This window comes from Penaeus monodon, chromosome 35 (assembly GCF_015228065.2).
Source record: "Penaeus monodon isolate SGIC_2016 chromosome 35, NSTDA_Pmon_1, whole genome shotgun sequence".
Classification (NCBI taxonomy): Eukaryota; Metazoa; Arthropoda; class Malacostraca; order Decapoda; family Penaeidae; genus Penaeus; species Penaeus monodon.
The window spans coordinates 16,144,801-16,152,300 of NC_051420.1; the positions used below are offsets into that span (position 1 = coordinate 16,144,801).

Here is a 7,500-nt window from a genome sequence, read left to right on the forward strand (position 1 = left end):
GGTGGAACAGTGCTTACGATTAGACTTTCATGAATTTTTATGTGTAAATACTTGTATTGTGTGAATATATATGAAAATATATATATTGAAAAAAACATCGAATTGTCTATATTTTCCTTGAGGCAATCTATTCCCCAGAGGATATAAAAAGAAAGAACAAGAGGTTAGCTCCTAAGATACTATAAAAAAAATGAGAAGAAACCTCGGACAAGTAGCGCAGTGAGTAGGATCCTCTGATAGATTACACAAGGGCTAATTACGTATTTTTATTCATGCTTTACTTTTGTATTATCTCAGATTGTAATGTGGTGTCCGGAAAGGTGGCTGGCCATATAAAGGTGAGTCGGTAAACCAAATGGAGGAATGTGGTGTGAATGGTCCAAGTTGTGGTGAAGGAGTGTGACGACTTACTTAGTAAATTGTATATTAAATATAAGTAACATTACGTCATACACGTGAGGATTAAGAATAAATTTTAAATTCAACCGTGCCTCCTTTTCGCCGTTGTGTTGTGGTGTATTTCGCCACTTGTTACGTATTCAGTGATAAGTATTGTAATACTCATTGGTTATGCGTTCGGGAGAACAGTCTTGGTGTATGTTGAAGACTATGGTGTGCCCGCGGGCGTTGTGAAATACAGTAACTTCGTTCGCTATATCTTAACTGTGATGGATTGTAAACCTTTGTATAATTTAACCATTGCTGTTAACGATGTTTTTGTCGCTGATTATTCGTAAATGCTTATGAGCTGTGATTGTTCATTCACACTATACTGCTCGCGTTAAGTCGGTGTGTATAATCGGTAATTACGTAAGGCGATGTTTTGTTGTAAGCAGTTGTGCTAAGCTTTTATGTTGAATATCTTTCAATTTAAGAATGGTTATCAAGTTTTAAAATTCGCCAATTGCCAAAGGAAGTTAGAACTTCGTAATCATGTCTATCGACCTCATTGAACTTGTTAAATGCGCTAAAGATGCGGGTCTATCCGCCGCAGATATTAATACTTTAGTTGCGAAAGAAGAGGATAGATATAAGCAGAGGATAGACAGAGAAGAGAAACAAAGAGAAAGAGATGAAAGGCAAAAGGAGAGACTTAAAAAGAGGAGGGTTAGAAGCACAGGAGAGGGAGAAATGGCGAGAACACGAGGCGCGCGAGTCAGACAAACAGCGAGCCCACGAGTTAGCTCTTGCTCAGTCGCAATCGGAGACGAGCACTCGCAAAGAAAGCGCTGTCTAAGGTTCATATCCAGAGTGGAAAATGCCCAGGTTTGATGATGGTAAGGATGACATAGATGATTATTTACGCAGATTCGAGAAACTGGCTTGTTTGCAGGGATAGAATTCGCAGAATTTTCATGTATACTTAGGTTCTCTGTCGGGGGGGCAAAGCCTTGAAGATATACGTAAGTCTGCCTGATGACGTTCTAGAAAATTACGAGCTGTTAAAAGACGCCTTATTGAAAAGGTATAATGTTGATATTGATTCCTACCGTAAGAAGTTTAAAGATAGTAAAGTGGGTGAAAACGAGACGTGCGTACAATTAATGTCTCGGCTTATTAGGTATTTGAATAACTGGCTAACTATGAGTGACATCACGAAGAACTACGAGGAGCTATTTGACTTCTTAATTCGCGACCAGATGTTAAACAATTGTCCTTTTCAACTTCGCGTTTTTCTCAAGGAACGAGTCTTTGAAACTACTCTTGACATGGCGCAGGCAGCAGATAGGTTTCGTAGTGCACACAAATCTATCAAAATCCGTAAAATGCCTATCAAGGAAGATCCAGATACAAAGAACAGTATAAAGTCTGGCGTTAGGGATAAGACCGTGTCACCACTGTTCCAAGCCAGGTCATATACGCCCTTCTTGCCCTGACTTAAGGCCTGGTAAAAGCAAGTCCTCTCAGAGGGTCAACTTTGTGTTTGACTCTGACCTCTCTCCCAACAGTATCACGTGTAAGGGGATGTTATACAATAGACCCGTGCATGTGCTCTTTGATTCTGGCTGTTCGTCTATCATCGTTAAAGAATCGCTCATCCCCGCCACGGTGAGGCGAGGGAAAATGGTCACTCTGTACGATTACCTAGGAGTGGGCCGGAATTTTCCAATTTTGCGTTGTCTCATTAAGAGCGAATTTTTGAGTGGGTGGTTCAACGTTGTTGCTGCTCCTATTAAATTCACCGATGTTCTTGTAGGTATGGTGCCGGGTGTCTCAGTGCCATCCGTGAATAACGCTAACCTTAACGTATCGGTAAATTCTTCTAACTGCGCAGATGTTAATGCAGTTGTCATGAGAGCTGCTAAAGTAAAGTACGGTACCGGACCTGCAAAACTGACCATTTCTAATTTTCAGTTTGATAATATATCTAAGGATGATTTTCTGAAGGCTCAGACTGAATGTTCTTCTCTCGAAAATATCAGAGCCAACGTAAAAAGTAAATCTGTAGTAAATGTTAAGAGTCGTTCTGTGAAATACGAAATCGTGAAAGGCTTAATTCACAGAGTTTGCATTAGAAGAAAGCATGATCATGAAGTCGGTGTTAAACAGTTGGTAGTACCTCGGAAGTTTGTAGATGTTATTCTTTCAACCGCTCATGACTCTCCTGTGGCAGGTCATTTTTCTCACAGGAAAACCGCGTACAAGATTTTTCGTAAATTTTTCTGGCCAGGTGCGGGAGCGGAAATAAAACGGTACTGTCGTTCATGTCATGTGTGTCAGAAGACAACTCCTAAAGGTAAAATAGGGAGAGCACCCATGGTTCAGATGCCTATAATAAGCGAGGCATTTGCCAGGGTAGCAATTGATCTTGTGGGGCCGATAACCCCTGCTTCTAGCAGAGGCCATAAATATATACTAACCCTCATTGACATGGCAACTAGATTCCCGGAAGCCGTGCCCTTACGGAATATAGATACCGTCACTGTAGCAGAGGCTTTGCTAAGTATTTTTTTTCACGAGTTGGAATACCGAAAGAAATACTTTCATATCGTGGAACCCAGTTCAAATCAGATTTAATGGCGGAGATAAACAGACTGCTCTCGATACAAGCATTATTTACGAGTCCATATCATTCATGCTGTAATGGAACTGCAGACAGATTTCACGCAGTGTTAAAGTCCATGCTTAATAAACTGCGGAGAACGACCCCACGATTGTGATCGCTACGTCCCGTCAGTTCTATTCGCGTACCGCGAGGTTCCTAATGATACTCTGAAATTCAGTCCATTCGAGTTGCTGTACGGTCGCAAAGTGCGCGGTCCACTGTCCATTCTTAACGAACTATGAACCAGAGACGACATTAATGATGACACTAAAAGCACTTATCAATACGTTCTTGATTTGCGATCCCGATTAGAGGAATCCGCCCAGTTAGCTTCATCCCATGCAGATGTTTCTGGCAAGATGTATAAAGGTTATTTTGACAGAAGTGCTAAAGTACGCAAATTAAGCGAAGGCGACGAAGTACTTATTTTACTGCCAACATCTCACAACAAGTTAACTATGCAGTGGAAGGGACCTTATTCGGTAGTGAGGAAACACGATAACGGACTAGATTACGAGGTAAAGGTTAATTCGAACAAGAGATTGTATCACATAAACATGCTCAAGAAATATGTGAGGCGTGACGATGTATCTTCGCAAGTATGCCAGGTGTGCGATGTAGACAATTTTCCAACGTCCGAGGAAAAGGCGAATTTTGCTTGCGATATTCCTGACTTGTACGAGGCAAGTGAATGCAAATTTAATATTAATCCTGAACTGTCGAGTGAGCAGACAGCAGAGTTAAAACAGCTAGTAGCTGAATTCTCTGACGTATTTTCAGACAAACCAGGAGTAACCAGCACGGTCGTACATGACATTGAATTGACAACAGTTGCCCCGGTTCATACTAAGCCGTCCTCTATTCCCCATCATCTCCGAAAAGCTTTTGATGAGGAAATGGATAGAATGTTAGCTTTAGGCGTTATTGAACAATCTACACCTCCCTATTGCTCACCCGCTGTGCTAGTTAAAAAGACCGATCATTCATGGCGCTTTTGCGTAGATTTTCGAGCTCTCAACGATGTGAGCGTTTTCGACGCAGAACCAATGCCAACGATGGATGAACCGTTGGGTAATTTTGTGGGAGACGTTTACTTTACTAAATTAGATCTTTGTAAAGGGTATTGGCAAATTCCGTTATCACAAAAGGCAAAACCGTACACGACTTTTGCTACTCCTAAATATGGACTTCTGCAGTTCACGAAACTTCCGTTTGGTTTACGCACGGCTTGTGCTAGTTTTATTAGATTAATGTGTAAAGTTACTGCAGGCTTAACGAATGTAGAGTGCTACTTTGATAATTTGGTGGTACACAGCTCGTCATTTCATAAGCACTTAGTTCATATAAGGAATCTTCTGGAAAGATTACGTGAGCACGGATTAACTGCGGGGCCTAGCAAGTGTTTTCTAGCTTTCCCCATTATTAAATATCTTGGTTTAATCTTGGTGAGAAGGGCTTGAGTATCCTTCCAGACAAGGTTGTTGCAATTAAAAGTATGCCGATGCCGGAAACCAAGAAACAGCTACGAAGTTTTCTTGGAACAGTTTCATTTTATCGGAAATTCATCCCTATCTTGGCTGACTTGTGCATCCTTTGAACTCTCTCCTAAAAAAAAAATTCTCCTAATAAGCTGAATTTAACCCCTGATTATCTTAAGAGAATCGACGAATTAAAAGATATGTTAGCCGATGCTTAACTCTGCCTGACTACGAAAAGACTTTTAATCTCCGAACAGACGCTAGCGACACCGGTCTTGGGGCGGTGTTGTTGCAGAATGTGGATGATGTTCTCATGCTCATCGCTTACGCGAGTAGAAAGCTCTCCGACTCGGAAGGTCGTTATGCCGTAATAGAAAGAGAAGCTTTAGCTATCGTCTGGGCTATTAAAAAGTTCTGGTGTTATATTTATGGCCGCGAGTTTTTCTTGCAGACCGATCAACAACCATTAACTTACATCAGAAACATGAAGAACAGCAATGGTTGTCTTATGCGTTGGTCACTGGCTCTCCAGCCGTATGCATTTACGATAGAGTATATCAGAAGTCAAGATAATGTTGGTGCAGACATACTTAATCGACGCTCAGTGTAAATTTGATTGTATATATTAAATGGTAATTGGTAATTTTCACTTAAAATCGTATGATTTTAAATCAAAATGGTGGGCTTTGTACAGGGTTTGGTGATGGTTTCCCTTATTTTTTTGTGTGTGCGAAGTGTGAGTGCGTGCGTGCTTGTGTGCGTCAGCGAACCATTTGGTTTACCCCGACGACCCATTGCCCTTGCTTCGAACATGAAGAAAGCCATGGTCGGTGGTCGCCGTTATATGGTCAGCCACTTGGCTCCGAACTCCACACCGATAACATTGTAAGTATGCCTCCTTCATTTATATATGTTCTTTTAATTGTAAGTGGAAATCAAATGACGTAACAAATGAAACTAAAGTGATTTGGTGATAATAGTGACTTATTTCAAATGGTTTTCGCTTTCAGCCTCCTTAATTTAGGTAGAAGGTGGACGAATCTCGGGCCGCATTACCTGGCTGCAAGCCGTGCTTGTGTACTCTGGCTGCATAGCATACCGTGGTAGTATACCGTGGCTGCATACCATGGCACTATATCATGGCTGTATACTTTTGTAATATCTGGCTGTAATATCCCGGTCCGCAGAATCCTGGGCCGTATGACCACGGACCACTTGACCCAGGGTGGAACAGTGCTTACGATTAGACTTTCATGAATTTTTATGTGTAAATACTTGTATTGTGTGAATATATGTGAAAATATATATATTGGAAAAAAACATCGAATTGTCTATATTTTCCTTGAGGCAATCTATTCCCCAGAGGATATAAAAAGAAAGAACAAGACGTTAGCTCCTAAGATACTATAAAAAAGAGAGAGGAAACCTCGGACAATAAGAAAAAACATTTATTGTATAGATTGTGGTACCTAACAGACTTGGTCGAATATTAGATAATTTACTAACGTTTAAATGCGGTTATACTACGTGTGTGTGGTTGCGGGTATGCTAGTGTTAAAATTTCCTTTTGTCATTAATCATATGATGAAAAAGAAAGGACAAGATACGTGAATAGTTCGGCAAGTTTTGATTCGTATCGCTCCGAGAAATTAGTAAAAAATAAGAAAATATAAAGAATACGTACTTACACGGGTTTGTCTTCTCAAATAAAGAAAAACAACCTTAAGAACTTTACATTAAATAGATCTTAACAACTGTTATATTGTTTACTCATTTCGCGGTTCCGTCATCAGGATAAACCTTCAAAAGCCAAACCCCAACCACACGCATTTAAAACCTCATAGTTTGTTAATAAATTCTAACCCTTAAAGAGTGATTTAGGCAACAAAGAAACGCTTAACTTTATTCTAGATTTGTTACTTTTTTTCTTTTTTCTTTTTTTTCTTTTGCAATCACATATCAATGTAAAAGTATATCGAGCCCCGCCGATAAAACTATACATTGCCACAATAAATACTATCTTCACTTCTGTTGTGACTACTTCATTTTATTGATATTAACACACTGTTGTTCTTGCGGATTTGTTCATGCCTCACTGTTTCGCCTATTCGGACACTCATTTTAGATGAAAGGTTTTATTTCTCATGAGACGCCTCTGTGGCCCAATGGATAAGGCATTGGCCTCCTAAGCCAAGGATTGTGGGTTCGAGTCCCGCCAGAGGTTGAGGCGAAACAAAATTTTGGTTGAAAGTATGCTGTGGTAAATAGCGTTCTTAGTCTCTGTTCGGCGTCTCAGGTTGGTTTGCTCCATGTGTTTTTGGTCCGTATCGCTGCCAAGTCTTGTGGCACTTCCGAGAGTAATTGTGATGTATAATAATATCATACTGGATTTCATGACTGGCTTTGTTCATTAAAGGAGAAAACACATGGAACATAATACTTATTTTTCTAAATTTTTTGTGTATATATATATATATATACATATATATATACATATATATATACATATATATATTATACATATATATATATATATATATATATATATATATATATATATATATATATATATATATATATATATATATATATATATATATATATATGTGTGTGTGTGTGTGTGTGTGTGTGTGTGTGTGTGTGTGTGTGCATTTACAAGAAAAAAATACATATATAAATATAGATAAATATTTAAATACTTACGTGTGTGTGCGTGTGTGTTTGTGTTTGTGTGTGTGTTTTGGTGTGTGTGTGAGTGAGTGAGTGAGTGAATATGTATATGTAAAACACAATATGAGCAATGATTTACGATGACTGTTAAACTTTATCCATATACTCCTACTTCGAAACACTCATTACAACTAACAAACCCGTATATATATATATATATATATATATATATATATATATATATATATATATATATATATATATATATATATATATATGCGTGTGTGTGTGTGTGTGTGTGTGTGT

The 7,500-nt window shown here is 39.0% G+C and overlaps 1 non-coding gene across 1 annotated transcript; it reads left to right on the plus strand.

Annotated features, from left to right (window-relative positions):
• The first annotated feature begins 6,675 nt into the window (after nucleotides 1-6,675).
• On the plus strand, nucleotides 6,676-6,748 carry Trnar-ccu. The gene has a single exon. It is a non-coding gene; the product is annotated as a tRNA-Arg (tRNA).
• Nucleotides 6,749-7,500: the final 752 nt, after the last annotated feature.